Source organism: Anser brachyrhynchus (assembly GCF_964034855.1).
Source record: "Anser brachyrhynchus genome assembly, chromosome: 1".
Taxonomy (NCBI): Eukaryota; Metazoa; Chordata; class Aves; order Anseriformes; family Anatidae; genus Anser; species Anser brachyrhynchus.
Genome location: NC_137694.1, coordinates 111,156,741 through 111,166,603, shown reverse-complemented (window position 1 = coordinate 111,166,603; position 9,863 = coordinate 111,156,741).

Sequence of the window (9,863 nt, the reverse complement as noted above, 5' to 3'; positions counted from 1 at the left end):
TTTTAAATGTGTTTAAAATTCAGCCTTAGATTTGGATACATACAGGTTGAAATTCACTTCTGATACAGAAAATAGTTGTGATAATGAATGTATTATAGTTCCTAAAGATGAACTGAGTAGACAAGTAAGGAAGACCATAGAAGATGAAGGGTTAAGTGATGATGTGAGCAGAAACTGAGCTCTATATTGTAGCTGTTATAAACTGAGAAAACAATATAGCTGCAAGGTGTTTTATGACTTGAAAAGCTATTCATTCTTTACATAGCATTACCATTAGTTACCTATGTAGGTTGTATTAAAACAAAGCCAGGAGTTAACTGAACCTTACATTTTATAGATGCACGTTTAATTAAATTGTATGTTTTATCTGTAGTAATAAAATACGAAACTCATCTGAGTTAACGCACAGCTTTACACTTTTAAGGTCTGAAACGTCTCCAGCATCTCCATTTCAGACTGTTTGGTATATGAGCCATAACATCCATTGGGGGAAAGTGCTAATCTCTGAACCTTTTCATTTGCAGCTAGAAAGCTATCCTGCTCATCATGCTGATGCTGTATTAAGCAAGTAAATAAAACTGCTTCCTGTTCTGGAATGAAGTGAACCTACAAACTCAAAAGAAAATTCCCCTGCTAATCATTGTAGAGCACTCAGCTTTGCATATTATTTAAATCTAAAAGCACCAACACAGGATAGTATTGTGAAAATATATTCAAGTGATCCTGAAAGACACACAAATATTTCCTGTTGATGTTGGACACTTTTACAAAGGCAACATTGTATGAAAAAATCTTATTTAACCATATGCATGTTTTTTGCAGTGTTTTGTTTCTAGACTTTGTTTTGAGTTAAAAGTCTTTCATATTTCCCCCTATTACAACAGGCTTACAAGCACTTTATTTCAGGTATAACCCCAGAAAAGGCTTGTTCATACGAATCAGTATGTCCTACTGCCTCCTACCACATTTTTGTTTACAGAAAAACTCAGCTTGCTTGATGGGTACTTCTAGAGCATGACTTTGCAAACTGAATTTCCAAAAGTGTAGGAGGGAAACCAATGACCTGATCTGTCATTGCTCTCTTGTCATAGTGCAATCACTTCTCCTTTACTTCTTCTGAGAAATATGAAGTCTAGTTCCTATTTAAATCACTGTAGAGTCCCCCTTCAGGGGGTTGTCTAATGAGGTTGCCTTGATTTGGAAAAGCTCTGCATTCAGCTCTAGAAGTATTCTGGTGGTATCACAGTGTTTAAAAGGAGCAGGCTGGGAAGCTGTGTGTACTACCATTGCTATGCCTGTCCTGCGTCTTTGAGGACAGGCACCTGCCAGGCCCTGTATGCCATTCCTCTGATCCTGGCTCAGACACAACGCCTGCTCCCATCTCCAAGAAGGATTTAAACCCAGAATGTCCACTGATGGGCATAGTTACATCATGTAGAGGCCACTGCTACACCTCGTCTGTCCAGGCTTCATGACAGAGAGCTGGATTGCACCCTGAGTACTGAATGCCTCAGTTTTAATAATGCATTGGAGTTTGGCCTGTTTTTGCTTGCACATAGACAAGTCAGGACTCACAAAAGCATTCAGATCACTGTCAGTATGTCCTGGTAGATAACCCTACTTGATGTATCTGTTGAGCTCTGGCAGCAGAAACTGTACAAAACTTTTAAGGTAGAATAGATGTAGTTGAAGGTTATTTATATTTCACTTAGCCAAATGTGTGTGAATAAGGAGTGATCTGGACAAAACAGACCAAGAAATATTTCTGCTGAAATTGGATGTGAAACTTCTTTACAGTACCTTAGTGTCTGTGAGCAGTCAGAAAGATTTTCATGTTTGCTTCCATTGTTGAGGTCCAAGATGATTTATAGGGACAGGTCAGCTGAAACCAAGTTGTCTCATTTTCTCTTCAGGGCCTGCTGTATTTTGTATACTCTCTGACTGAGCTGGGAGAGAAAGGAGAAAATAAGTTGTTTGTTTTTATTGCTACCTTACAATTAATTTTCCAACTATAATGAGTTTGCAGTGGCTTCGCAGCACTCATGTAGCTGCCGAGTTCCCCAGAAGCCAATAGAGCCAACAAAAACCTCTGCTGAAAGAAAGCACTGCGTGTACCCTGGAGATCATCCTTGATTAAAACCAGTAATGATTTGTGTTCATCAGAGGGCAGAACACATCTATCACACAGATAAACGTTCTGTTCTTCCTCTCTGGAAGAGTTCTTGTAGGTGTGAAAGAGATTGTTGAGGACTCTTTGTTTTGGAAAGCTTGGGTAAACATCTCTAGCTGAAGCATAAGTCTTAGTCCCTCAAACAAAAGTTTCCATTGCCTAAACTTGTTTACTGCATAGATAGGCAAAAATGTGTAATTCTGTACCTTCAATTGTAATACACATCAGTGTCACATCATCAGTCTATGGCACTGATGATTATTTCACTTTGGGGATGTGAAAATATAACTTTTGATAATTCTTTCTAAGGTTATTAGCTTTGTGAATCCTTAGATACATAAAATTGTGACCTGACTCTTAAACAAGTAATTTTTGTGAAGCAAACAATACTTCACACGATCATTCCCAAGATAAATAGCATTACATTGGTAACAGGAAATCACAAGTCATTTATGTTAAGTTTTGGTACTGGACTGTAAATTATCTTTCAGCAAACATCGTATTCTTTCATCTATCCGTAATTGCATCCTAGGCTTGAACTTGAGACTTTGGGCATCTGTAATAGTAATGTACTCCATACGCTTTTGGTGGGCAAAGTTACATCTGGGATTTGCTTGGCTTTCCTTTTAGATTACACTCAAGAAGAAGAGAGGAAGGAAGGATTATTTCACAGAATCACAGAATCACAGAATTGTAGGGGTTGGAAGGGACCTCAAAAGATCATCGGGTCCAACCCTACTGCCAAAGAAGGTTCCTTAGGGGAGGCTGCCCAGGTAGGCGTCCAGATGGGCCTTGAATATCTCCAGGGAAGGAGACTCCACAACCTCCCTGGGCAGCCTGTTCCAGTGCTCCGTCACCCTCACCATGAAGAAGTTCTTTCGCATGTTGGTGTAGAACTTCCTGTGCTCAATTTTGTGGCCATTACCCCTTGTCCTGTCCCCACAAACCACTGAAGAGGTTGGCCAAATCCCTCTGTCTACCACACCTCAGGTATTTATAAACATTGATGAGATCCCCTCTCAGTCTTCTCTTCTCCAGGCTGAACAGACCCAGGTCTCGCAGCCTTTCCTCATAGGGAAGATGCTCCAGGCCCCGTATCATCTTTGTGGCCCTCCGCTGGACTCTTTCCAGGAGATCCTTGTCTTTTTTTGTACCGGGGAGCCCAGAACTGGACACAGTACTCCAGGTGAGGCCTGACCAGGGCAGAGCAGAGGGGGAGGATCACCTCCCTTGACCTGCTGGCCACGTTCCTTTTAATGCACACCAGGCTCCCATTGGCCCTCTTGGCCACGAGGGCACACTGCTGGCTCATGGCCAACCTGTCGTCCACCAGGACCCCCAGGTCCTTCTCCTCAGAGCTCCTCTCCAGCAGGTCGTCTCCCAGCCTGTATTGATACATGCAGTTATTCCTTCCCAGGTGCAGGACTCTACACTTGCTCTTATTAAACCTCATTTGGTTATTTCCTGCCCATCTCTCCAGCCTGTCCAGGTCTTGCTGAATGGCAGCACAGCCTTCTGGCATGTCGGCCACTCCTCTCAGCTTTGTGTCATCGGCTTACTTGCTGAGGGCAGACACTATTCCCTCCTCAAGGTCGTCGATGAAGATGTTGAACAAGAGCGGACCCAGCACCGACCCCTGGGGAACGCCGCTAGTCACAGGTCTGCAGCCGGACTCTGCACCACCGATCACCACCCTCTGAGCTCGGCCAGTCAGCCAGTTCTCAACCCACCTTACTGTCCACTCTATCCCACAGTTTCTCAGCTTTGCTATCAGGATGTTATGGGAGACAGTATCAAAAGCCTTGCTAAAGTCAAGGTAGATGACATCCACTGCTCTCCCCCCATACACCCAGCTGCTCATGCCACCACAGAAGGCAACAAGGTTGGTTGAAGAAGAAGTATTTTGTTATCATGCCTGACCAGCCTGCCTGCTCTCCATGATGAAATCATTGGCTCGGTGATGAAAGAGAGAGTAATGGAAGTTGTATACTTGGACTTCAGCAAAGCCTTTGGCATAGTTTCCTGAAGTGTTCTTGTTGCCAAATTGGTGAGATCTGGGTTGGGTAAGTAGACAATAAGTGGCTGGACTGGTGGGCTCAAGGTGTGGTGATCTGGTACAAGGTCCAGCTGGCGGCTGATTACTAGTGGCATGCTCGAGGAGTGAATAGCAGGGCCAAGGCTGTTAATGACTTTACTTACAACATGGACAATGGGATTGAATGTGCTCAGCGTGTCTCTTCCAGTATAAATTATTCAATGGTTATTTTCATTTGGGGATTCACAAAATAGGTAGTGGTGAACATTGAATACAAGCAGGTGTAAGGCATGGTGAATGTGTAAGGAGCATTGATTTCTGAGCAGTGCTCAGCAGTGTAGATGTGGATTCAATGGCATGCTGGTTTCATGTGTACAGTAAGTACGAAGGAAGTGCTGTAGGACCAGGCTGGAAAATTCCATCCTGAGTTGGCATTAACCCAGTTGGCTGAGTTACTCCAGGGACTGCCTTTTATGTGTAAAAGGAATCAGTAAATAATGGTATTTTCCCTTGTATCTGAAATAGTAAGAGCAGACAAGGTGGATAGCCTTAGTGTTGCTTCAGGTGCTACTGTTATGTGGTTCAGCATCTCCTCTAGAACTCTGCTTGCTCTTTCACTGGCCAGTGCATATTTCTCTAGGACCAGCTCCCAAACCTTGATCTGCCATTCTTTCTCAGGACAAAAGTGGTACAAACACCACCGTTGCGGGCATTTGCATTAGGACAAAAATACTGCCCTGTGATAGACCAGCAGTTTAGCATTTGTTCAGAGAAGAAAAACTTTGAATGCCCAGGGGACAGGTGTCAGCTGGTTTGTGTCTTTAACATTCTGAGGTTTGGATTTTTTTATTTTTTTATATGTATATTTTTGGGGGGGTGTCTTTGGCCCTCTGTACCAAAATAGCTGTGTCTTATCTAGTAAGCAATATACAATTTGCAAACAAACTATAACAAAAAAAAAAAAAAGCACCTTGGCTAGTTATTTCTAGACACCAATTCCCACCTGCTGTTTCCTAAACTATAGATTTAAAACATTTCAAATAGACCCCACAACATTCGTCTTCCTATTTTTCCATTTGTATCTTCTGTTTTCACTGTGCCTGACGTACATGATATGAGTCATCCCTGTCACTTTTATATTTCCTGACTACCAGCAGTTTGGGATGAGACAATTTTTCCTTTCAGCTGACATTTTCTTTGGGACTAAGGGGCAGGGAAGTATTTAAAAGTAAATTTAGTGTTTAAAAATGTTGACAAGCTAGCATGGGAACTTCTCAATGAAATCCAAAAAGGCACAAGTCTCATCAGTTTCCTGCTGGGATTCTTCTATCCTGACCTTAAAGAAAATCCTCAAGGAGTAAGAGGGCATTTCATTTTCCATACAACCCATGTTTCTCTACCCCACCCTTTTCTTTGTCTTTGCCCTTCCATTTTTTACTCCTGATGTTTCTACTTCTTTATTTCCTACTCATTTCTTCATTCCACCTACTTGGCCTCCCTCACGTACCTTTCCCACATCTACACTCCATGCTCCATTTTAATTTCTCAGCTTCCTTCTGATTTCACTATTCTACCTGCTCCATTCTATCTTTCTTGGGTAGTAAGGATCCAAATTGTATGCTAAGAAAAAACAAACATCCTGTCATATTGTCGAACCATATTGTCCTTGATGCCTATGGGAAAAAAGACAATACTCGCGTTTTCTTTTCATTCACTTGGAGTCTTTTTCCCCTATATATCATCTTCTGTTGTTGTTGTTACTTTTTTAGATGGAAGTGTAAGAACAAACCAATATAACCTACTATAATTATAGTAGATACAGATTCACAGCATCGAATCCTTGCCTTCTTGTCCAGTTTTTGTCACTCATTTTCAGCTGCAGTTGCAGCTGAGATGAGACTGGAGCACAAGACCCACAGCAAAGAACAGACACAATTCATCTTAAAACGATGCAAAGGTAACATATTTGTAAATCCTTATGACGCAGCAAAATATGTTTTATCACTCCATATTTAGTCATTGTGTTACATTTCCAAAGGCACAGTCCACAGCAAAGACAATTATCTCTTTCTGATGTCAGAGGAATGGCTCATTAAACACAGACACTTCGCAGCCACATAAAATGACATCATAAGAAGCTTTGGTTTGTCACATCTGAAGATGTTCAGGTCTTCTACAAGCTATTTAAGTCTTATAGTCTTATATAAGGCAGTCTTATTTCAGAGCAACACTTCTTCCTGTAAAATAGTACTACCGTTATTATTTCCATATCCATTCCTATTTTTATATATATACATTTTTAAAGAGAGAAAGGTTGGGTTTTCTTCTTTTCCTTAAGCCATGATTAATACTAGGCTTTTTTTTTTTTTTGAGTCATTCCTTCTTGCAGAGGCAGAAAATCAATAATCACCTTCAAAAAGAATGCATGTCAGAACCTGACAGAGTAAAATATATCCCTACCACGTATATGCCTCAGATTCACTCCACAGGTCTACTACCATCCCTTGTAGCTTTGGAGAGAGAGAGATAGAGAGAGAAAGAGAGAAAGAAAGATTGAAATCAAGAGATTCTCACTCTGAATATAGGACTTCCAATGTACTTTGGAGTTAGCCATTCATTAAGTGTACCATTCTGGTACTGGAACAACCTATAAAATATTTACATTCTGTAGAAGCATGTATCATGTGATGACAGGAACAATGAAACATGCCCATTTTTAGAATGCCGTAAAAGATGAGTCTTCACTTCAACACCCAACCACAGCAAAGTTTTATGGTACAGATAACGCTACTTCAAATAAGGAGTTGCCAAACAGATAAAGATCCAGCTACAGGAGTTTAGGGAGACTTTTACCAAAACAATTGTACTTTTACAAGCTCAGGGAGGGCAGGGGAAATGATTAAATGCCCTCCCTGAGGGTATTTAACTGCCTCTTCTCCAAAATGCAAGCAGCTTTACTGAGCCCAGCAAAGCTCACTGTCCTGTTTTCACAGATAGTTATAAGCAGATGGATTTACTCAAGTGCTCGGAGTTGTGCACTTCTAAAAGCTTTCCTCAGTCAAAACTTTGATATGACATTCTTTTGTTTGACTCATTCATTTCCTATTTGGCACTCCTCCTCCTCACAAAAATGATTGGGTTTGCTCTCCAGTGTCTTGGCAAGCAGTCAGAAACATCTCCACAAATCTTTGGATGCCAATACAAATGCCAAAAGTGGCAAAGTAAAAGTACTTCATACCACTTTAAATGGCATTTTCACTTTTATTGACAAAATCTTGCGCTTTTCATCAACCACGCTTGTCCATTTTGATTTATTTTTATATATGTAGCTTTGAGAATCACAGCAAAATATGATTTACAGAGTTAGATCCAACTAACTGTAGGTGTAAATAACTAAAAAGCAGGAGCAACATTCAAAGCAATGGTTTTAAAATATTCATTATTTTTGAAAAACGTATTATTTTGGGCTTGTTTTTGTTCTTTATGTTCAGTTCTTTTATTTAGTTCAACACAGAACTTGCTTCAGTGTGAACTGTCTGTCTCAAAGAAAAATCTAAATGGTTTAAAATATAATATCACAGTAGCAGTAGGAGATAATACCTCCAGTTTGTTACGCCTGCAAAAATGTCTGGGCTGACAGGACTGCCAAGACTCATAAAACTCTTGCGTCACCATCAATTTATTGGCACGAATCTATCATATCTTTATATGATGTTTACTGGTTTTGATACTAGCTCATGCCAACGTTAACTTCCTTTAATTTTAACTCTCTCCACGTGGTTGGACATCTTTTCGTATTGGAAATTTTTTGGTTTGGTATGTTGGTATGTTTTTGTCTTGTTTTTTAATGATACTGATGTACAAGGTTGTCTTCAAATTTGCTGTTCTGAGAAAGGGAGGGTCTGCACAGGCTGATAAGCTCTTTTCTTTTTGAATATTAAGATTTATGCAGATTTGAGCCTAAAGAGATATGTTTTCTTACTTGACATTGTCAATACTTCACACAGTCTTTTTTTTTTTTTAAAAAAAAAGGCAGTGAATCTTCTGCTATGATGAGACCAAGCTCTTTATGGTACAAAATGTAATCAGCTGCCTTCCATTACTATATTGTGTGATAGTATGACTTCATTCCTAACACAATTTACTTAAATTGAACATTTTGGCAGATGTGTGCATGAGACTAGAGGAGCAGAACTTCTATTAAATCATATCCCGAAACAATAACAAATTGTGCTGTAGCTCTAGCTATGGAGAAGTTTCCAGCTCTGCTCATAACTTACTGCACATTATAGGAGACATTAGGAAAGTGCACCCAGCAAAAGACTGAAAAACACTCCATGTTCTGGCCAGAAATGACATACATAGATAAACAATTTGATCTGTGATGAATCGGTTTGCATAACACTGCTACCTAGTCAACAAAGGTCAGTGAACATGTCCACTTGTAGTGATTCCAGTGAGGCAGATGAGAGGAAATTAACATTTTTTTTTGTGAATGATTCCTTTTCTTTTACCTTTTAGACCCACATATCATCTTCCTCAGGATAAATGACAAACACAAGCCATGATTATTCTTTCTGCAGGTAGTGAACTCTGCAGGCACGGTGGGGTTTTTTGAGTTGTGTGCATGTATGTGCGAATGTGTTACTGTTTGCTATATAGGAATGAAGGCAGGTCAAAGAAGTTCTCCTAGCACTTGGAATAAAGTCCTATGAATGTCTGAGGAGTCTCCATTAACAAATTCAGAGCAGCCCCCATCAGCTCTGTCTCCTGCCTAAACACAGGGGTACTCTCACAGCAGAATGCTCCTGAGGATGAAGCAGGGCAGTCAGCTGCAGAATTCAAGTTAAAACCTAAGGAGTGCTGGCGTAACTTTTAAGATATGTTGGTTTGAGGGACAAGTGCTAGAACTTGATAAAATATTCTGAGGAAAGTCAAAGTGACTAAAACCCGCATCAGTTTTCACATTTTGCGCTTCTAGTTTCTTTTGCATCTTCTCATTAGGTTTGTCTGGTCTAGATCTAACAGCTTTGACTAGGGTAGTTTCAGCTTGAACTGAGTCAACTTTAGACTGATCATAGGGCAAAATTATTCCAAGTGAAGTGTTAGACATGAGGCTTTCTGTACTTTGGTCAATTGCTGGCACTAACTTAAAAGCACTACTGGTTCTGTAGCATCTGAAAAAAAGAAAAAGAAAAAGTCAAAATTAATTCCATTCTGTAGACCCTGATTCTGCTGTGAGATTCACTGAATTTTCCAAAAAAAAAAAAAAAGTATGCTCAAAATGTGTGATCATCAAGCTCTGAGCACTGTAAGAAGCTTATCTAATCTTCAGTACTATTTCCTCTTTTCTTGACTTCCTGATCTCTTTAAAAGATGTATTCAAAAAAAAGTACCATTGGAGGTGTCATCTGTGTCACCAAATCAATAAAGGACATGTTTCAATTCTATTGATGTAAATCTGAATTGTGTGATATAACAAAGTACACCAAAGATTTCAAACCTCTGACCAGAAAAAAAAAAAAAAAAAAGGAAAAGGAAAACTGAAAACATGCTAGACTTCAATGACTATGAATAACATTGTACATAAATATGTTTGAAAACTTAGGGCAAAAAACAATGCCAAGGAAAATCATAAAATGTCTTATGAAAATTAGA